Raw genomic sequence first — 23,787 nt, 5'->3', positions numbered from 1 at the left:
GAGGTCCCTTCCAGCCCTGATGTCTATGAAATCTCTGAATACTCCATGTTCTTTCTTCTCTATTACCTGTATTTGGGCCCACTCCTATAAATGCACAACAGTGAATCTGAAAAGATATTTTTTCATGTTGGCCCTAATTCAGCCTAATTCTTACTCAAGTCTGGGTTTAAAAATTAAACAAATTGTAGTCCTTCTGCTACATGAGAGTGCTCTCACAGGGTGCCAAAAAGCATTTAAATGAACTGGTGGAAGTTAAGCAGTTTAGTTTAAGCGGCTAGAAGCCCTACCAGTAGACCCCCATACATTCACTATCGGGTCCAGGTGAGTGCCCTACAAACCCCTGGACTTCCAATGCCACCCAACCAGGGGGCCCCAAAGCAAGCATCCCAGCATGCTTTTCAGATTCCTCAGTCTACCTGGAGATAGATGACAGCAGCCAATGGTATGGGTCAAGGCTGATTGGCTGGCAACCCCAGAGGACCACACCCCACCTCTTCATAACATCCCCCTCCTTCCCTCTCAGCTGTCAGGCTTTCAGAGCAGACCCAGAGTAGGTCTGCTGTATCTTCAAGCCTGTACATTTCCTCCAGCAGCCAGCGATCCTAGGTGATGGACCCAGTCCCAGCACACGTCAGGTGAGTCTGGCAGCAGGTGGGATCTGGCAGCCGCAGTGGTGGGGCTTTGGCTGATTTTCTTTGGGGCGTGGGCTGCCATCATGGGAAGCCCATGCCCAGCTGGGCTTTTCCCATGCTGCTTCTGGGGCTCTAGCCACAGGAACCCCCACCACTGCAGCCAGAGCTGGACCTCTGACCATAGTAGAGGGCTGTGTCTGCTGGTCCATGTCATGGTCTCCATTACCCACAGGGACCTGTCAATCCTGTTTGGGTACAGGAGGGGGGAAAGGCAGGGTCTGGTAGATCTGGGTCCCCACCCCATCCCCTACTCAAACAGCACTGACAGGCCTCTTCCAGGAATGGAAACCACCAACACAGATCAGCCATTTGGATATGGTCCGAGAAGGGTGGGTTGGTCCACATTGGTCTCTGACTTGGCTGGAGGTTTGAAGTCTGGCTGAGTCACAAATGAAGGGGAGAGGAGAAAAGGGGTGGGGGAAGCTGAAATGCTGGAGGGCAGCATGGAGGCTCCTATCAATAGGAAAAGCATACAAGTATTCATTCCACCAGTAGAAATTCTACTGGAGGTGACTTCTACCTTGTCAGATAAGGTAGAAGTTTTTATCAGATCCATCATTTTTGGTCAAACAGAAGCTCTCTGAATGCTTGCACACTGCGGCTTCCTGCCAATGGAACTGCAATCCCACCGGTAGAGACATAATGCTTGGACACACCCACAGTTAAAGTTCAGCATTGGCTGAGGTGCTTATTATTTTGCAAGGCTGAATCTTTATTCATCTCTGCAGTCTCAAATCCTACAGTGGGGTTGCTCAGATGAAGAGTTACAAATTAAGCTCATGAGGCCAACATGTGCAATCCTAAGCGAAGTCAGTAGTCTTAGGGTATGTTTATACTGCTCAGTAGACCTGTACTGAAGCATACCACCACTGCTCTATGCATGGTAACTCCTCAAATGGAAGTATTACTGCTGTCTTAATGAGGTGCTCAGTACATGCCAATAAACGTTCTGTCTTGGAAGAACTTAGAGGTGCCCAGCCAGTACTACAATAAGTCAAAAACAGTATGTCCATGAGGTGGCAGGAACTAAGTGCCTCAATGCAGCACTTCTCAATAAAATAATGAGCCAGTATATGCTCTAGGTATTTGCACTGCTGAGCAAACCTCACCACCTTAGAACTGTGAGAGCCAGCTACAGCAGGATGGCTGTCTTCTCTCATCTCCTGGCAGGATTTCAAACTAACCTCTGAAGTTATGTGAAGATGAGTAGATGTTATTGTTCTGAAAGGAAGCAATACTTTTTCCCCTTTACAACAAATGGAAACCTAGTTTTTAAATATAAATCTTGCTGGGACAGTTACACAAGGACATAGAGTCAAGGACAAAACAAAACTTACACTAAATTCCCCCCCAAATCTGAACAAATCCTTATCAACTACCACCCTATACATTTTAACTTTGCATGGTATACATTAGATTCTCCACTGGTATTGGGAACAAAGGAAATAAAGCAAAGGCATCAGCTGGTATGGAAACTAAACACGGATAACTATGACTTTCTGGTCATGGGAAGTTTCCAGGCAGTCTAAGCTGAAACAGCTCAGAGCTCGGTGGCAAAGGGATCCACAATGTGAAAAGGTGGCTTATGACTCTCTCTCTCTCTCCACTCTGTTCAGTCACACTGACTGTCACCTTGGCATAGCCAAGAGGCTGGTTTTCTGCCTCTTATTCAGGTACACAAAGGAGCAAAGGATTTCCCCCTTGGAACCAAGAGCAAAACTCCTAGGTTAAAATCCTGGAATTTAATTGATGAGAAAAAAAAAAAAAAAAAAGGAAAAAAGGTTTGTATTGTGGTATAAATGAGGTGATAATGTATTGCATTATAATGCACAACAATTTAGACCATACTATAGTGTTTTATGGTGAAATTATACAGACAGATCCATTGTTCAAAATATTTTTAAGATAGGAATTTAACAAATATTACCCAACACTTCTGTTTTCCTTAGTTTTTCCTTTCCTTATCTCTTACCTTTCCCATTATGCCAATCAGGCACTTTAATAGGAGGAGGATGGTCCATTGGTTAAATATAACTGATCACATCATACATTTATTAGCAGTTTCTAAGCATATGTAAGTTTTTTTGATAGGCCAACATCAACCTATCTTATTAAATTGCCTTCATTATAAAACAAATTACTAGAAAGGTCATATCATATGGGGTCAAATACGTACTGGGCTTGATTCCCTATAAAAAAAACCCACACAAATAAAGCAATTAATGTATGGAGGGGGACAGGGCTGGAAGGAGAGGAGGGGAAGCAGGTCTCCCACCCTGCTGCTGTCCAAGACAGAGCAGTTTCATTCTCAGGTTTTCAGACCACATTTATTTTTCACAAAACAGCCTGGAGCACATACCAAAACTCTATCACAAATCAAAACACTCTGTCCTTTCTGGATGTCAGGTAAGGAACAATTTTAGTTTCTGAGCTTCTCCCCATGATCTCCCCATATTCTCCCACTTCCTCCAGTAGTTCTTAACTCTCTGTGTGGTTCCACCCTCATTTGCTAATCCCCAGGGATCTGGGTTTTCTGTTCACCACAGAAAAATGCAGTAAACCTGGATTTTTTTCATTTTCGAAAGAAAACCCTGGATTTTCTCTTTAAAGGAGAACAATGCAGGAAACAGTGGGTTTCCCTTTGCAGGTTGGCAGAGCTCCAGCCAGGAAGGGGCTGGGGGAAGCAGGAGTAGGGCAGTCAGGTAGGAGGCACCGTGTGCATGTGAGGGTGCACACATGCACATGGCCACCAGGGCAGCCTGAAAAGTAGCTCCTGCAGGTAAGTTGTCAGTGGGGATTGAGGCCCCATATAGTGAGGGAGGGATGGAGGGAGCTGGACAGGGCTGAGACTAGGGCTACTGCCCAGCCCAGGCAATGCGTGGAACCCATGGCCATGCATAGCCACAGGGCCCAAGTGGGGAGTGGGATGGGGCTGTGGGCAGCTCATCCAGAGAGCGGAGTGGGGCTGACTCCCTGCCACTGTGCACAATCCTGGGGCAGAGTGGGGGTCATTTGCCCCCCAGATGTATGCGCAAGGTAGCTCCCTTCCCTGCTACCTTCCCTTCTGGGCCTCCGAAGCCCAGTGGGTTGGACCCAGCGTGGCAGGGTAGAGGTAGGTGGGGAAACAGCTGCGAGTCCCACACTTTCATGGCAAGGCATGACGTGCCCAGCCAACAACAGCAGAGGTGGCAGTATGTTGTGCCCCTCACTGATGCTGGGTGGGCAGGGGGCACCTTATTACAGTGGCACCGGGTGCCCAGCAGCAGCAATGAGCTTCCCCACCTGGCCCCGCTTTGCCCTGCTACGCCATGGAGGCCCCAGGAGCAAGGCAGCAGAGTGGGAAGCCCCGAGCCCACAGCAGGCAGCCCACATCCACCTCTCCTCACAGGCTCTGCTCTGGCCATGCCACTCGTAGGGGACGCGGAGCCAGGTTCTGTGCTCCACTCTGCTGCAGCAACCACCACCTCCCGCAGGTGGCAATCAGGGCTCGGGTGCTGCTGCAGGGAACATGGGGCAGCAGACCAAGGTCCCTGACCCCATACCCCTGGCAGCTGGGGGCCCCCTCCAGCAGGGCTGCGGGGGTGGAAGGCTGTGGGTGGGGAGTAAGAGACACCGGCAGAGCCAGGGGACTGTGGGTGCAGAGTGAGGGGCAATGGCATGAGCAGGGCACCAGCATATCAGGGCTGCTCAGCACCACAAAATACTGGTGGGGGATAGCCGTAGCTGGACCTGTATCCTGGTGAGTGAAGGAAGCAAGGAGAGCTCTGATTTTCAATGATAAAAAAACCCTAATCAAATGCCAAAACGTATAGGTATTTAGCATTTATTTTATTATAGTGATTGAAGCACCAGTAGGCTTCCAAATTACTTTAAAACTGCAAAATAAAACATTGTGTTCAAGTGATACCTATATATCTAGTGGTGTTTCATTTTATTGCAGGCTTTTTCAAATGGAGAATTTGTGTTTTTATCAGAGATTTTGCAATTTTTTAACAGAAAAAAACCAGGATCCTTGCTTATCACCACTTCCAGCTGTCCCCAAGCCACCTAGCCATACCAAAGGCAAAACATGATGCCTGCGTGCCCTGTCACTCTTTCTGACATACCCTTCGGTATTACAATGGTTCAGCTGCTCTCAGGGCAGGGAGAAATGGCAATTCCATACTCAGTGCTTTATTTTCAGTTATGGGGACAAGGCTGAATGGAATAACTATAATATCATATAAAAGCAGGGGCCTGCTAAGAGCCAAACACAGATGGGAAAAAACCATGTATTGGTTTCCTAGATACAAGCTGACCCTCTTTTAGGCTAGGTTCCATCTCATCAACTTTAGGAGCCTTGGCCCTATCTCCTTTGGGGTTAATCCAGACCACATTATAATACTACATCATCTGTGTCAAGCAACAGGCCAACATGACCCAAAATCACTCTTAATTTTTAGTCTTATAACAGTAATGAGAGCTACGATAAATATAGACACCACATGTCTCACCAGGTACTGTATTGTGGCAAGAACAAAATGTGCAGCTTATGTTTAAAATGTTGTCTACAAACAGCTGGGGATCAAACAGTAGGAAATGATAACGTTTTTCTCTGCTGAAGATAAATGTTCTCCACTTTAGAACTTCAGGGGGGATGACATTTTGTCAGTTTTGTGTGCCAGATTGTTATAATACATAATGCAGTCTAACTACCAGTACATAACACTCCTAAATGATGAATGTATCAGGGGGAGGCTGAAAAATAGTAAAAAGCCAAACAAATAAACAAACAAGAAAAAACTACTCACCATATAGTAAAATGCATACTCTATAAAACAAGCAAACATCTAAAATTGTCTGAAGGCAGTAATCTAAATCACAACTTCAATGGAGAAGAAAAACTTTCATATTCAGTCTTCTTTCATAGCTCTGAGACTGCTTTCTGGATGAAGTTTTCCATCAGGAAAACTCTCACTCACTTGACAAAAGTTGTGTCTGCATATGAAATCTAGGATTGTGCCCTTTATGGCTATTGCTTTGGCTTGAGTAAATTTCTACTACTATTCCATTTTCTACTGGAGGATTTGCTGTGCAGTCTGTCATTTAAGGTTGTGAGGGAAGCCCTAATTGTGGGCACAGAGGGCGCAAGCAAAGCTACTGCCTCCTAACCAGCACAGGTCTATTACAGACCCAGAGCTGCCAGCAACAGAACAAATGCAGGCCACCCCACCACCCTCCGCTCCCCCATGATTGAATTTGTTTAATTATTTGCTCCAAGTTATTTCATAAAATTCCACCTAATAGCATCATTACAGATCTCCTGTAGACTCACCAGAAGAGTGCGCTTAACAGACCCAATTTTGTCTAGCATTAAAAAAAACTGGCAACCCCACTGGGTTCGATTAGAGTTGCACAGATGTAAGCAGTAGTGCAGTTTGGCCCACTGTGTGAATGAAACAAGGATGACAAGCTTTCCCTTTTCACTACTTTCACACACAGGTAAAGCTCTCACACTTTTCTTCAGCTGTTTTCCATATTTCTGGTACATGCAGAGAGAAATATCTCATTGTAAAGAAAGAAAAAAAGAAAAGGCACCCATATGTCATAAGATATGGGGACAGGGGAAGCAAAAATAAAGAGTGAATTGATAACACTGCAAAAATATAACAGCTTTTCGTGGACTGAATCTCACTGTACAATTAACATCTCTGACTCGCCAAGGGCAGAGCCCTTGCAGAGGAACAGAGTCCTAGTCTGCAGAAGACAATATTTAAATACTGAAGACTTCACCAACAAATAACATTTTCCTAGTCCCTACCCCCGCAATATTTTGACCTTGTTAAAATAAAATAGTATGTTAGTGACAACAGTAATGTTGATGTTAACATTCCAGTTTTCTTTTCTTGTTTTAAGAGAAATGTCAGAGGAAAGCTCTTCTTCATAAGCAATGAACTGCAATAGGACAAGGAAAGAAAGAAAAAACATTCCAAGAATCAGTATTTGTCTTCAGACATACATGATTCCCAAGTGCAGAATTTGATCTCAAGTATAGCTGGGCAGAAGGTGAATTATAGCCAGAAAAGGAAATAAAGCACTTGCTTTCAGAATTTACTTTCTTTCTTTTTCCCAAGGTTCCAGTGATGCACAAAAAAGAAGCATAAATATAGGCTCTCAGCTATACTTTCATGAGTATTCATGCTGCTCCCAACAAAGCAGTAAAGCTACAGACTCAAACATGAATCGCTGCTAAGTCATCTGTTTTCATGCCAAAGCAGTGGTCTAGTCACAGAGGAGGAGCAATTGCAATTAGCATGCTCACGACCAAAATGCTAACTTCTGAAATAACAACATGCTTTCTTCTAACTTGCTTCCAAAGAAGGTGTATCTAACACGACAGAGAAGGGCAGGGGTCAAAAATCCTTTTCCTGGGCCCGCAAAGGAGTTTATTCATAGAGTTGTAAAGCTAGGTTGTTCACTGTTAATGTATAATTGTTATATATAGTGTATATGTTAACCAAGGTAAGACAAATATCCTCCAACACATGTTCTCATCTCCAAGTGCCAAAGAGAAACTGATGGTTGTCCCAAATATATACAAGAGTGTACAAGTATCACCCTGATGGTTCGACTTCATTTGAGTTTAATTTCTTCTTATGATGATGTGTGTCCTTCTCTCTGTGGCTGAATGAGGCTAATGGTTACAAACTCCTAGAAGACCGATTCAGGCTCAACATTAGGAAAAACTTCTTCACAGTCAGGATGTCCGACTGTGGAATAAGCTCCCTCCAGAGGTGGTACAATCGCCTACCCTGGAAACCTTCAAGAGACTAGACAGTCACCTTGCTGGGGTCACCTGACCCCCAGTTATCTGTCCTGCTTGGTGCAGGGGGCTGGACTCGATCTTCTAAGGTCCCTTCCAGCCTTACAATCTATGAATAATAGGGGTCAATATTTGTGAGCAAATCATTCTAAACCACATTTCCATCCCACCATGTTTTTACCCCTCCTCATTTCCCTTACATATTTATATGAACAGGTTTTGCTGACACAAATGCTTTGGGAGGAGCTTGTATTTGTGCAAATCTGTATTTATCTTTACTTGGAAATCTTGTTTGCTTTAGCAACAGAAAAGAAAATATTAAGTAAAACTCTACTATTAACAAGTAAGAGATTTTGCTTTCATTGATGCATACCTTTGTAGCCAGACAGAAAGAAACCAAAATAATCTTCAATCCACAACATAATACCATGGAAAAAGAAAGTTTAAAATATTTTACAAAATCTCTATTGCTGATGTAGCTGTGACAGGTTCAGGTCCCAGAGGTGGCTGTGATGCCCCCTGGTGGCCACTCAATTCCTGCCCTGGCTCTAACCCTAGGGGCTCTCACCTCCTTTACTCACCCACCATGACTTTGATGTTAATATTTGGAAAGGAGGGAGGCTACCTGAGGGTCTTAGAGTGAGCTTGCCATACAGTGTTGGGCTTCAACCTTCTTGGCCTCCACCCTTTTTTTACTTATTGCTGAGCCTGCTAGCTATAGTCCACTGACCAGACCAAGCTTTGGGGTTCCCAGCTTCTTGGTTGCCTTCCAAGGTCTTATCTCTGCCCTCTCTTGGGCTGCTGAGCCTCCCAAGGGGTGTGAGCACTGTGAGGTGGGTAGACAAGGGACAGCATATGGGAGGGGGCAAGTGGTTCCGGGGGCAGGTGGCAAGGTGCAGAGGTCCAGACACTTGGCTCCTTTGCCACCTGGTTCCTGCCATTGCTTGCCCTACAGCAGTGGGGGTGGGGAGAAGAGACTAATTTAAGATGACCCTCCAATAATTTGACTCTAGATGTGGAAATTTATAACAATTGTTCCATGGCTAGAATCTAATTATTGTGTGGGTCTTCTTAAATTTGAAGCTATCTTGGATTCAGGTAAAAATGATATATTCCCAATGCACCCCCTTTGTCAAACAATACATGTGAAGTTAACAGAGGAGTAAAAAGTAAAACCAGCAACCTAGCAAAGCAGACAAAAGGATTCAGCAAATCAAGTTGTTTTGCTGCAATAATTCACTCACTCCAGTTCATCACCTCTGCAGAGATGCCATTTCAGTATGCCTCAACCACTGCCACAATGACTCAATTTAACTTCCCCTGTGTCTCATCCTGCAATAGGAGTTACCTCTCTCAACATGGCAGATTTCTGTGGATTGATATCTTGATACCAGCACAGTGCCTATTACATTTCCCCCCGCTTTCTCTTTGCTAATGTTAACCAGTGTTTTAATCCATCCCCATTCAACTTTGCTGCAGTGGCACCCCGTGTATAAAATAAAATCTTTAAATTCTCTTACTGCCACATATATAGTACCTGTAAATATTGCAGGAACATTTGAGCTTATCTAAAATTGACAACTTACTTCTGCTTTTTGTGCCATTGTGGAATTGCTGTGCAAAATATATATATAGTTATGCAGTGTCAGACATGCAACATCAATTCTAAATAAACATGAGGTCACAAAGCTCACATTCTCAAAGCTGTTATAGAAAATTGCAGGCTTCATCCAATTCCAAATCCCAAAGCTCACTTAAAAGCTCTAACCATATAATTAAATGTGGGTCAGTTTAAAAGTAGAGCATTCTTGTCAAGCTTTATACAACAACTTAGTAGTGCTGGTCTCTTATATTGGAGGGCTGACAGAATGTGGTTAAAACCGGGGTCTTCCTGGTAAAAGAAGTGTTAATATGTAGGAAAAAGGTACAATGTTGTAGGACATACTTTAACAATAAATAAGTCAATCCATGGGGTTCTTTTTTCGAATAGAATTGTGTAGACGTCGAGTTAAATTTATCTTTGGCGTAACTCCATTGATGTCTAATGGATTTACACCAAGGAATATTTTAGCCCAAAGTGGCTGAACTACATTTGGAAAAATACCTTTCTATTCCACACCCCCCACAAAAAAAAAAAAATTCTGCTGCGCAGAGGGAAATCTTTCTTATCAGGCTCTCACATCTTCAGTTCTGTCTTGAAAATTTCCCCTGGCTTTTTCCCCCCTGCTAACCATTCCTCATGACAGCAGGGCTGGATCTCTCGTCATTTTACTCCAGTTTTGCAGGAGTATAAACCTACTGACTTCAAAGGACTTTAATCAGCTATACTTCTCTGTAAATGGGCATCAGAACTGGACGTAGGTTTTTAAGTCATTCTACTTTTAAAAATATGAGAGGCTCTGACAATAATTCTATAAGTTCACTTGGGGCAGGTATACCTAGAGAGCCTTTCTACTTGTACAATGCATTTTTTAAAGCTAGGTAACAGAAAGTATAATCATGCTACATTTTTAGCCATAATAAATATCCCATTAAGTTGGAATAAGACAGAACAGAACATTGAAGCCCACATACACTGATGAAAGAAGTTAACTCAGAAAAGGATGAAACAGCCCTTAAAGAGAGCTGGCAGATCCTCCACTGACTACAGCAGAGCTAGATTGATATTCACCAACTGAGAATGTGGCTGATTATCTTCTGAGAAATAAATTAATTGCTTTTAACTTTGTTTTGTGTTTCCCTTCTTTGAGGCTTTAATACATTCAGTCAAGCAAATGATAATGTCTACTTGAGGGTGCAAGTGTAATGGAAGGCCAAGACTGGTAGGATGCTATTTAGAGGTTTTCAGTACAATTTGTTTTGTACCTCTGATGATGATTTAACAAGCAGGCTGAGCTACTTGTTAGCTTAAAGAAATAGTATAATAAATTAGTGAACCTGTATTCATGCACCTAGAAAACCAGAAATGAAACTTATATGAATGTTACATTTTTGGTATTTGAAAAAGGTCACATTTTTAAAGACATTCTTGCTTACCTCATTAAGGCTGGCTTGAGAAGGCTACACGTGAGGTAATGCCAGAAAAGTAGTAGAAAGTAACAGAGATCTTGCCAGGGTTCTGATAATGATGATGGTTATGGAGGAGGATTTGTATTACAATAGCAATGACAAGCCCCAGTGATGGACTTGACCCCACTGTGCTAGATGCTACAGAAATGCAGAAGAAAATGATGACTCAAAGTAAAGAATCTTTCTTCTTACAACTCCTTGCAGACCCACAAAGGTTGGATAGCTCAGGTGAGAGATGAAGCTCATCTGTCATTAGATAACTATTCATAAGTTCCATGTTAAAAACATGGAACAAAACAAAACAAACAAATCAAAAATCAAATCAAAACAAAACAAAAATCTGATCTCTGTGATATGCAAACTGTCCAATGATAACCAACAAACACATATGCACACCCCACTTAAAAATCACAGATGGAAGGGTTACTTCTGCAGTCCTTCTGTTGAATACAATGAGTTTTACATAGAGGAAGCTGATATTTTGTAATAAAAATATATGTAAAGGGCCAGCCATAGCCCACAGAATAACGTTCAAAACTGTTCTCTCCAATCTTGCATGCCTATGCCTCTAGCTTCTCGTTTACAGTAGATACACACTTTCAGTTCATTTCAGACCTAGACATACATAACAGCTCAGTAATTGGTATTAAACCTCACTAAGTAAACCATCCATAATGATCTGGTCATTGGCCAGCCCAGACCTGATCTCAAGCAAAACTTAGAAGTGCCACTCGTATTTATACAACTGTACCTATGATTTATTATTTCTTTTGGTGCTCATTCTATTTCAGAATTAAATTACAGTGCTTTTAAGCATTATAATATGACACTGTTGTACTCACAGTATAAAACACAGTTTGCATACTGTGAATGTAGGAGTAATATATACACATATAAACGTAGAGGAAAATATAAAATACAGACAGAAAATGTAACTTAAAATATGAATGTTGTTTACACTGTGGAAGTTTGAATTTACCTGAGGTTTCTGTAGTCACATATATAGTTCATGTAGAACTCATATTTTTTTAAAGAAAATCTTCAGGAGGCTAATTCTTTATCCCAGAGTCAAGCAGCATCTTAGAAAGTAAAGCATTACCTATCTTGCCTTAACTTATCCAGATACATTTATTGGAATCTTACACCTATGGGTACATGCAGACATTACCCTTAGATGGACCTAACCCTAGTTAGGTAGATCTAAGAATCAATCTGTCCAGATATTTGGGGAGGTTAAATTGGGCAAAAACATCATCTGGCCAAGCCTAATTTAGTTCACCTGAGGAGGTGAACTAAGTTAGATCAGAAGTGGGTTAGCCCAGTCTACTGAACATGCATATATGTTTGAAGTGTAGCACCAAGGGCTGGGAAAGCACAGCCACTCACCCCAGCTCCAGTGCTGTGCTCTTCCTACCCTGCCCCCCCAACCCGACTAGGCTATTTGTAGCTCTCCAATTCACCAACCCCGACATGGACGACTTCCCCCTACCCCAGACCTACCAACCCCCCACTCCACAGGCCCACCAGTCTGCCCCAGTGCAGCCAACCGCGCCACTTGGACCCACCAACCCCACCCCCAAATCCTGCTTGCCCCACCCTCAACCCCAAGTTACTTGCATTGGGATCCCAGCATGGCTCCCAGCACCAGCAAGGGCGTATACAAGCTGCATCCAGTCCACAATCACACATCTTAAAAATAAGTTGTGAGATCATAGATTGGGTACGGTGAACAATGGCACATACTCCAAGTCTAAAAATTGAAGCTAATGATTTGAACTGTCTGAAGACCGACATTAATGATAAGACCTGTATGTATCACTCTATAACTTGTTCATTTGCTTCTAAAAGGGATTTCTGTCATTTCTTTGGGCTTAATTATGCACACGGTGCTGTGTTAATCTAACTGTCAGCCTCTTCTAAACAAAGTGAATCATGCTAAATTCCATATGAACCTTTTTTTTTTTTTTTTATGAATAAATGCCTACTAAAACCTGAAGGTCAGAAGTGTAAGCTGGCCAGATTTTGCCCACTAAAATGAACAAGTTAATTTGCTTCTACAGTTATTGCAACTACACATACAATTTCAATGATGGGATGCGCAAGGAAATGCTTTGACATCTAATTGGCCACCTGTACATGTAATTTGCACATATACATGAATAACCATGATAAATTTTACATGTAGATATTGTGTGCTTGCAATTTTCATGCCCCTCTCTAAAATATCTGGCCCTTCTCTACAATACCTGACTACAAAACCTCTGTTCATTTGATGTGCTTGAATCCATAGCTTCAAATACGGCAGGTGGCTGCATTTATCTACTACACTGGTATTGGTATTAAACGAATTAAATTAAATAAAAAACAGGCAAAGAACACTATTCATTCTCTCATCTTACTCATGTTTCTACATGCTAATTTATGAATCTGTCCTAAACTAAACTTGGATTTTTGTTTCAGTACATACCAAATGTATTCATTTACATTTCCTCTTTGACTATCCCATACCTTTTACAGACCTGTACAGAGTAACAAACAGAATACACTACTAAATCTGATTATTCAAACATTTTCATTTAAACCTATTTTATGGAAAATCTGAGCTGTAGTTTTCCCTTGCGCAAATATTTTACACTTTCGATCACTGAAGATTAAAGACAGCCTAGCCTAACTGCAACACTTCAGCAGTCTTGGTATTCTATAAGAATTGATTCATGTCTTAACTGTAGTATTATCACTGTATAATAGCATTGTCATCTAGGAAAAATAGAATTGAAAGCAGAGGCAATGACTAAGATCCATCACACAAATCAAAACAACTGAAGGCTATTTAAATGTGGGCCTCTAATAAGCAATCATTAGATGGTCTTTCAGTTTCAAATGCACAATAATAACTTCTTCCCAGCTCAGCAGTCAGATATGTTTTCTACCCAGAAAAAAAACCCCAAGAACATTTGTACTGGGCAACTTCCATTTCCACATGCAATTCCAATCTAACAAGACTTTTAAAGGCAAGCGAGCTGCTCAAAATTTTCATTTCTATAGTCAAGGAAAGAATCTGGTATTAAGTGTTCCACTTCCTCGAATACACCAGTTCACCGTAGCCTAATCCATATATTTTATGCAAAGATGAAAGATGTGGCTCTTATCTGTCAACACAACTGGAAGTGAATATAAAAACATCAATGATGTAGACCTAGTGTTGTTGCATAGCACCCATAAGCTTGAATGACTTAGTAGACTAACTATAGGTTTTCTGTTTACAGGATGCAGATATATTCAACCTCACTGAAACTGCCGGGATGTAACTGAGTTCAGATCCATGTTCTCAGAGCATTAGATAGCAACTCAACTTTGGGAATCTTCATGATGATTAACTTTGAGAACAGTGGATGTGGTGGTTTGAGAGATTGATAAAATATCACAGCCTTGAGCCAACAGCAGGGCCTTTGTAGCTTACAAGATAAAAGTGCTTCCTCTCTTAATTTACAGCCAGACCTTCAAAAGACCTTATTTCACATTTAAGAACCAACATAAAATACCAAGCTAAATATGGCTGTTAGATCCAGGCAGGACCTTTTGGCACAACCCTAAGGTGCAATGTATCTTTTTCCCCTACAAGGGTGTGTGCCCCAAGTCTCACTCTAGCCTATATTAATTAGCATGCAGTATGAATACTAATAATAGAAAGATATGATGTCGGTCCAACCCAACAAGCTGACTCCTCCAAGCAGCCTCTTAAATTTCATTGCGACTACTCATGTGATTACGCATTACACAAGTACAAGATCTGCAAGATTGAAGGTATCAATCAGTCCATAAAAAACCAACTGGAACAAAAAAAAAGGCATGCAATAACTTACATTTTCAGTCCAAATTTTGTAACTGAATGGAAACAGTTAAAATCAGGAGTATATTGGATCAAAAGCATCTAAATGCTGATGCTAAATCAGTATGATCTTTTTAAGACGGTTATAAAATATTCTTCTAGCATCTGAATTATTAAAATCCCTTTATGCAAAGATATATTATCTATGTGGTTCAGTGATCCTAACTGTGTGCAACAAATATTTATTAAAGTAGGCTAGGTTCACCTTTGATAAAACCACTGAACAAATTATTACTTTCATCTATTTCTTTCGTGTGATTATTGCCATTGGAAACAAATGCTTAAACTTTCTTATGCTTTTTGTAAATATTGAACTAGATTTTCAGAGATGGACAGGAATCTACACACACACATCTACAGCTTGTTTCATACCCAAATGCCACATAATTGTCATATTTTATAAAATGACCTAATATGACTCAAATGATCCAATATGAAATTGGGCCCCTTTGTACATTACAGGTCGCACACATATAAAATGTATTTTAAAATATGACATGATTACACATAATAATCAATGATACCACGTGCACATAGAAGGACTTTTTTGTGCTGGGTATCTGAACACCTAAATTAGATAAATGCAAATGACTGTTTATGTTTTCTGCAACTAATCTGGACAGTACACCCCACATTCTGGTAATCATTTCCTTGCATTTTTGCAGAAGTGTGAAACATCCCAGACTATGAGCAAATAATATTGCTGTGGATTTGTGAAATTGTGATGATGATGATAATAACAGTAAATTCCATAGCACTTTTTCCTCTTCCAAACGTTTTAGACACCGCATCTAATTAATGCTCATAGTGCTCCTGGATGATGGTTACCTGCCATTAGACACCTTAGAAAAGACATATTAAAATGCCTAAAACAGGAATTAAAGTAAATACATTATCCCCTTTTATAGCTGGGGAAAGTGAAGCAGAGAGGTTATGTGATTTGTTGAAACCAGGCAAAGAATTCACAGTAGACCCAGATTCCTGAGTTTGGCGTAAGAATGAGTATCATGAGCCTGACAGAAAAGACAGCTGAATTAACAGAAGTCTGTTAATTGTATTCAATGGAAGTCTATCAATTGAATTCCAATGAGTCCTGGGTCAAGGTCCAAGTTCCCAGTACTGGAATGACTATGCAAATTAATATTTTATAGCATGTTAAGGGTATGCTAATACCGATGTTAAGCTTGTTAGCATGTGTAGTGCATTTGTGCTTCGTAAACAATACGGGTTCTTGTCTTTTGTGTGCATTTCCTCAGGCAATCACATTTCAGCCCTTAATGTGAAAAACTGAACTGTTGGGAAAAAAAGAGAAAGAACCTTCCTCCATTTTGGATATTAGTTTTAATTCTGATCTCTAGATAAAGAACAGTAGTGTAGGTGTGTAATTGGGGACTGTTCATTTAGGAAACTCTTCCTTTCACTTGGATGGCTGTTTCTATTTCTTATTTCTTCACTGCCAGAACAAGTTTGGTTCCCTTCAACCCTCTTTAAATAAGAATATATGGTTTGTGCTTCAAATCTCAGATCTCTACACTAGCACCAGGCTGGAATGAACATTAATAGTGAAACGGGGAATAAACAAACTACACTGAAAGAAAACAGGTAGATGATGGAAAGTGAGTGAGAATCAGAATGAGCTATAAAGTAAGATATATTGTGGTGTCTGTCTCTCTTCCTACCTCTCTTTGCTTTGATTAGATGCACTGGGATTTGTTGCAGTCTCTCATTCTTCTCCCATTTATTGAGCAGTATTTGTCTCTCCACAACCATTCATTTAGCCTTCCTCTGGGTCACATGATGTCCTGACAACAAGATGCAAAGTCTCTTAGTAAAATATGTTGATTTGTTTTTTCAAAAATTACACATGCACAGAAATGAGTTACATCTCTATGTATACTTGTAGCCAACTAAAGCAAAAACTTCTGCTTTGATATTTTACTTCAAGGAAGTCACTATAAATACGGTAAATTAAACAAGCATTTGAGTTTTTAATAACTGAAGCTTATGTTTGTCCCGAGGGAGAGCGGCGGAAAGAACCCCAAACAATAAATGGGGAACCCCTAGGGTGGGAACCATGCATAAAAAAAGAAACAAACACAAAAATAACTCAAGGAACATACTTACCAGCAACATGACCCACAGCGCAGCAAGAGTGAGAAAGGAAAGCCGCGCGGGTTGTAAGTCACGCCTTTATGTAGCTGAAGCCAGCTGGTGACGTCATCGGCAATCACCGGCCATTGGGGATAAGACGGACCACTGGGGAGGATGGCAGATGGAAGGGAGCAGAGTTGGGGAAGACTCTGATACCGGACGCCATCTGGGATACTCCCAGGGAGAAAGCCAGCAGGGGCTGTCTGCACCAGCGGAGAACAGCATGGTGAGGAGGCTGAGGAGCCAGAAGAGGCTCTCTACACCAACAAAGGTGGGAGCATCGGGGGAACGTGGGCGGCAGAGGAGGGTCTCCCTCCGGGACATAACAGAAGGGAGCGGCAAGAGGAGCTGCGGAGCAGGACAACAAGAGGCTGGGTGCCAGCTCATAATATAAGAAGTGGCCAGACTCTTGGGGAGGTACCGCAGGGCACTGGAAGCAGGATGTCCCCAACAGTGGAAAAGGGGAGCAGTGCCACATACCACACTTGGCAGAGTGAGGGGAGAAATGATCCAGGGCAAAGGGCGACAGTCTACCCTGGCCCTACAATGGGCCAAACCCCGGTGGGATCATAGGGAGCAAGGGTTGCTCTGTTACCCCAGCAGAATGGCAGGGGAAAGACCCAGGCAGGCCCTTCCCAACTTAGTTTGTGTTGGGTTTTTTTGTTTCCCCCTTTTGGAGGGGTTGAGAAGTAGGGCATGGTGGCACAGGCAGGATAGCTATATCATATCTTCTGTTGTCCTCCATCTTTTATTTTGAGCACAGGTTAGATTTAGAGACTTGGGCGGAGACTGCCTTGGGACAGGAGGAAGTGATTCCTGTAGCCCTACAGCCAACTGAGTGAGTTATCCTGGGAAGCAGGACCTAGGACGGGAGAGAGCTATGAAGACCACCACGCCCAGAAGTACAACATCATTGGGAGTATGGCCGAGAAGATCAGGTGACCCGCCGAAGGTTGGCGTAAGGTTGGGGCGTAGGGGAGTTGGAACCCCATGGATGACCGCCGGGTGGACTCCCTGCCACAGAGGAGCCCTGGGTGGTCATCCCCCCCACTGGTATAACATTCAAAGTCATGGCAGGAGAGACTGGGGGAGACCACCCACAGGTGATAAACACCTACACACCAGCCTACAGAAGACTGTAGGATGTCCGCTACCAGCCGTCCGGACCAAGGCCGCACGTAACCGAATGTTCGAGGCCAGGCAGGCACAATGTTATAATGCCATATGTATAATGGTGTATATATTCTTGTGTTGGTCTTTGATACCCCATTAAAAATACCTTGTAGCTATTTGACTATAAAAAGTTTGAGTACCACAGTGCAGTTTTGAAGCCTTCATCTTTGGTAGTGGTATTACAGCTAATGGCATAGAGTTCTCTCTTCTGTTTCTCACCATCTTAGAATGTCCTTATAACATTGAGGAACTTAAAAGTATTAGTCAGTTGTCTTAACATTGAGCTTCAAAATATAAAACATATTATTAATTAAATATAAACAAAGCATAAACTTTGCCCCAGTATGTGAGTTTATGATGACTGGTTTGTCAGCTATATTGAAACCATTTTCAGTTTCACCTCTTTGGGCCTCTTACAATGGCTTCCAAGAAACTATGCCATGCATTCCATAGTCTGTATTTCCAAGTCTACTAAGGAGAACTTTTCCTTCTCCCTATGTGTTGAGCTTTCTACCCCAAACATATACACAAAGTTGAATTTGAAGCTTACAAGAAATGGAAACTTGGACAAACAACTAGGGAGGAATATTAGAGTACTGCTTGGGCATGCAGGGATGAAGTCAGGAAGGCCAAAGCACAGTTGGCGTTTTAGCTAGCAAGGGATGTGAAAGGTAACAAGAAGGGTTTCTGTAAGTATGCCAGTAACAAGAGGAAGGTCAGGGAAAATGTGGGTCCCTTAATGAATGGGGGAGGCAACCTAAAGACAGATGATGTGGAAAAGGCTGAAGTGCTCAATGCCTTTTCACCTCAGCCTTCACAGGCAAGGTCAGCTCCCAGATTACTGCACCTGACAGCACAATTTTGGAGGAAGTGAGTAGCCAACAGTGGCAAAAGAACACATTAGGGACTGTTTAGAAAAGATGGACATGTACAAAGCCAGATGGGATGCACCCGAGGGTGCTGAGGTAGTTGGCTAATGTGATTGCAGAACTGCTGGCCATCATCTTTGAAAACTCATGGCAATCAGGAGAGGTCCCAGTGATTGGAAAATGGCAAACTTAGTGCCCATATTTTAGAAAGGGAAAAAGGAGCATCCAGGGAACTACAGACCGGTCACCTTCACCTTAGTCCCTGGAAGAAATAAAGGAGCAGATCCTCAAGGAATCCATTTCTAAACACTTGGAAGAGAAGAAGGTGATTAGGAGCAGTCATGATGGGTTCACCAAAGGCAAGTCATGCCTGACCAAGCTGATTCCTTTCTATGATGAGACAACTGGCTGTGTGGATATGGGGAGACCAATGGATGTGGTATACCTTGATTTTAGAAAGGCTTTTGATACAGTCTCCCATAACATTCGCCCAGGCAACCTAAGGAAGCACGAGCTGGATGAATGAACTGTTAGGTGGATAGAAAGCTGGCTGGATCATCAGGGTCAGAGGGCAGTAATTAACGGCTCAATATCTAGTTGGCAACCAGTATCCAGTGGAGTCCCCCCAGGGGTCGGTCCTAGGGCCGGTTTTGTTCAATCCCCTCACTAATGACTTGGAAGATAGCATAGAGGGCACCCTCAGCAAGTCTGCAGATGACACCAAGCTGGGAGGAGTAGTAGATATACTGAACAATAGGGCTAGGTTCAGAGTGACCTAGACAAATTGATTTGGCCAAAAGAAATCTCATGAGGTTCAACAATGACAAGTCCTGCACTTAGGACGGAATAATCCCATGCACTGGTTCAGGCTGGAGGCTGACTGGCTGGGCAGCAACTCCGCAGAAAAAGACCTGAGGGTTACGGTGGAAAATAAGCTGAATATGAGCTAACAGTGTGCCCTTGTTTCCGAGAAGGCTAATAGCATACTGGGCTGCATTGATAGAAGTGTTGCCAGCAGGTAAAGGGAAGCGATTGTTCCCCTCTATTCAGCACTGGTAAGGCCACATCTGGAGTACTGTGTTCAATTTTGGGCCCCCCACTACAGAAAGAATGTGCCCAAGTTGGAGAGAGTCCAGGGGAGGGGGAGGGAACTGGGCTTATTTAGTCTAGAGAAGAGGAGACTAAGAGGGTATTTAATAGTAGACTTCAACTACCTGAAGTCGGGTTTGAAAGAGGATGGAGCTAAACTGTTCTCAGTGGTGACAGATGACAGAACAAGAAGCATCAGTCTCAAGTTGCAGCAAGGGAAGTTTAAGTTAGATATTAGGAAAAATGTTCTCACTAGGAGGGTAGTAAAACACTGGAACAGGCTATCCAGAGAGGTTGTGGACTCTCCATTCTGGAGGTTTTTACGACCTAGCTAGACAAAGCCTTGCCTGGGATTATCTAGCTGGGGCAGGTCCTGCTTTGAGCAGGTGGTTGGACTAGATGACCTGAGGTCCCTTCCAACCGTATTTTTTCTACAGTTTCTGTAATTTGTACAACGAGCAGCAAATTGGTTTAAATAGGCAATGATGTCTCTTCTGTGTGGGAATTGCTAGGTAGTACAGAGAGCCAGCTGATTTTAGTGGGAGTTTAGGGTACATAAAATGCAGGAACCAATCCTGAATCAGAAAAAATGAGGGGGCCAATTGGGTTGTCAGTTACCACCTGTAAGTCAATGATTTGCAGCTGAGAACTGAAGTTGACATGAATTGCGTTCTGCTTGTTGCTGTCCCCCTCCTCCCACAATAAGGTCAGAATAGATCTGGGATGGTGGGAAAAGTTTCTTCTTATGAATGTCTCATCTAATTCAGAAGATCTCTCTCACATATGCATTGGCACACTGAGCTTTTCAGACCAGGGAAGGTCCTTTCCCCTGCTAGTCGAGCTGACTTCTCCCTGGGAGTTTTGCCTGGCTAATGAGTGAGCTAGATGATCTAAAGCCACCCTTGGTGGGATGTAAAAGCTGTGAGCCTACTCCCATTGATCTCAAAGGATGAGCCACACACAGTTCATTATTCCAGATTTACACCAACAAACTTGAAATTAGAATTTGGCCCACTAAATTAATTTCCTATAAATATAGGAAATTGTTACCAATTGTATTGTTATAAAAGAAGCCATTAATAAGTATTGTATCCAGTAGACTCCCTACAGTGACAAAATAAAATGCAGTTACAGTTTAAAGGGATAAGATCCCTTGACATAATTAATACTTCTGATCAGAATCATCATCCCCAGTGTTTACCCCCAACGCTCACACACACACACACACACACACACACACACACACACGGGAAAGAAAAAAAATCCTCATTATCCTGTTATCATCACCTTAGTTTATCCCCAAACTTTTAATATAGCTATATCCTCTTCTTTGAATATCCAGGATAGACAATATGGCCAACAGTACAGGTCCAAGCAGAATTTGGCCTAAGGGATTAAGCTTGTAACGTTACCCCTCATTCTGGTTTCAATAAGTGATAGAAGCAAGATTGGTATTTTTCCATTTCTGTGGCATCACACCTGTAACACTTTGCATATTCTATTAAATATAAGACTGCATTTTCAATTGTCAAGCTTCCAGTGAAAGGTAAGTGTAATGTTTGTGTTACTGCTGACCTTGCACTTTGCAACGTCACTCATGTGTGTGGAATCTGGCAAGTACCATCTGTTTGAAAAAATAAATGTGTCAACATTAAGCATCAGATATTCAAGAGTGCTTTATACAGACACCTAAATGGGAATGAACTGACCAAAACTTCCAAGCGTTTTGTTCCCAGTAGCTCTAACAGTGCTAAGTGAGAACTGCTTTGTGCCAAGGAGTGTCATCAAGTACTTAAATGGGAGCTACTACACACACAGATATTTTAAAAATCTGGCCCTGAAGGCAGCTAATGAGAATTGTGTTGACTGCAACTATAATTCATACTGGTTATCACCTGCATCAGTCAGTGGGATTGAAGTCAATGGGACAGTTCAGGTAAGAGGGCTCAATAATTGGTCATGACCTTGGTGTGGGCTGGGTCCAGTGGTTTCTAGAGTAAAAAAAAATCATAAAAATAATCATTAGCAATCACTTGCAAAACAAGATTAAGTAGCACTGAACATATATTACAATAGAGCTGGAGTGATGCTAAATCCATGATGGCCTACAAAATATACCCCTCATTATTCCCCAACACCATTACTTCCAAGTAGGTGCATGTATACATAGATCTATCCACACGCTTTACTGCTGGCCAGTCATTTTTTGGCATCATTAACACTGAAAAATGTTAATGTTTCTAACTGAAAATTGGTGGCAGAAAAAGATTAGCTTTGACAACGTTTCTAATAAAAACATTCAAATTGGTAGTTTTAAAATTAAAAAATAGGCTTCTAGGTAAAATGCATTTAAAAACTAAAATAATCATAATAATTATAAAATCAGAAAATTAAAGTTGGAAGGGACCTCAGGAGGTCACATCTAGCCTAACCCCCTGCTCAAAGCAGGACCACCCCCACCTAGATCAGCCCAGCCAAAGCTTTGTCTAGCCAGGTCTTAAAAACCTCCAAGGATGGAGGTTGCACCACCTCTCTGGGTACCTGTTCCAGTGTTTACTACCCTCCTAGTGAGAAAGCTCTTCCTAATATGTAACCTAAACTTCCTAACCTAAACTAACCTGAACTATAAAATTAAAATGAAACATTTTGAAATGATTTAAGTGAATTGGTTTGGCCAGAAGTTAATTTTTTATTTCGGTTAATTGGCTCTTGATTTTTCTTATTTATTGCCTTTATTTGTTTATTTATTCTTATATGAACTTTTATCTGTTTATATTTTAAAATGTTGACTTTTTGTGCCAATTCACAGTGGGAACATTTTCAAAATCTCAGGCATTTTCCTGGGATGGGAAAATCATTTCCCACACAGCCCGTGTCCTCTGCTCATTTTTTACCTGCTTATAATTACAGCAAGTTTTGATACAACATGTTTAATTTATGGAGGCAAAAACCTGAATGTAGGAGCTAAAATATTTCCTCATATATAGTTTACTATAGGATGTATATGCCATGCTCTCTGCACTTTCCTCCTATTGTATGGATGTGCTGAGACACTATGTTGAAGTATCTCCCATTCTGTTTGCATAGTTATGTATCAAGTCATTTCTTAGGACAGATGTTCTCACAATGTCTCATATGTTTACTCTCCTTTCCCTGAGGGAGTCTCTTCTTATAGATTTCCTGATGTTTTCCTTTTGAAGCAGAGAGACTATTCGCATACCAACAAGGATTTTCTTTCCATGCTACCTCCAGGCTGCTGTTTCCCCTGCCATGCAGCTGCATGATGACTACAGAGGGCACTGGTTCTGCCTATCTACCTCCATCCTGGCCTGCAGCTTTAAGACAAGTGTACTGCACCAGGAAAAAACTGGTACCACTTATTTTTTCACAGACCAAACAGAGACTGAATGGCAATGTTGAGCTACAAAAAGCATATCCATTCATATGTGTTTGCACATATACTTATGTCTTTAATTAGTTACATGGGCCTCATCTGCTGCATTGTAACAGGGCCTGTGGTTGACAGCGACAAGTGAGAGATTCCGGCGTGTCATACTGCTATGAAATAAAGAAATCAGCAAAACTGTTGATATCCAGATTAAGAGGTACTCGGGGGTATTAATTTTTCCAAAATAATTTCAAAGACTTAAAATCATGAAGTGAATATGATTAGCACCTTATTGGACAATCTTTATACCATTTCCCTCATTCTCTACACATCCCACGCCATTGTTTCTTACCATATGTGCCAGACTGAGCCAAACACTCCCTCTGGTAGCGTGCCAAACTACAGCAAATGAATCCAGATGCTGAATCCCCCGAGCTCAAGTATCTAACTGGAGTCCAAGCACTGCCTCTGCCTTGGGACCTCCAGCACATTCTTGTGGAGTAGATCCTCCTCTTAGCCACTCCCTTCTGAAAACTAATTCTCTTCAGATTCCTGCTGTTGCTTAATTACACCCTTTCCCAGAAACCCACGTCAGTTTGGAGCTTTCTAGCTTACAATGCGTCTTCAGGAACCCAAGGTGGCGTAGCACAGAACGCACATTAGCG

At 42.0% G+C, this 23,787-nt stretch overlaps 1 long non-coding RNA gene across 1 annotated transcript in view; it reads right to left on the bottom strand.

Moving 5' to 3' along the window:
• LOC102369515 overlaps positions 1 to 21,703 on the bottom strand; it is an 86,499-nt gene extending 64,796 nt beyond the window's left edge. Inside the window, exons 1-2 of the long non-coding RNA XR_322964.3 lie at positions 21,630 to 21,703; positions 16,132 to 16,254 (exon numbers count right to left, since the gene is read on the bottom strand). This is a non-coding gene — a long non-coding RNA (uncharacterized LOC102369515). The remainder of the gene's footprint in view (positions 1 to 16,131; positions 16,255 to 21,629) is intronic.
• Between the last annotated feature and the right edge of the window lie 2,084 nt (positions 21,704 to 23,787).

This window comes from Alligator sinensis, unplaced genomic scaffold (assembly GCF_000455745.1).
Source record: "Alligator sinensis unplaced genomic scaffold, ASM45574v1 scaffold349_1, whole genome shotgun sequence".
NCBI classification, from domain to species: Eukaryota; Metazoa; Chordata; order Crocodylia; family Alligatoridae; genus Alligator; species Alligator sinensis.
This window is presented reverse-complemented; position numbering and strand designations above follow the sequence as displayed.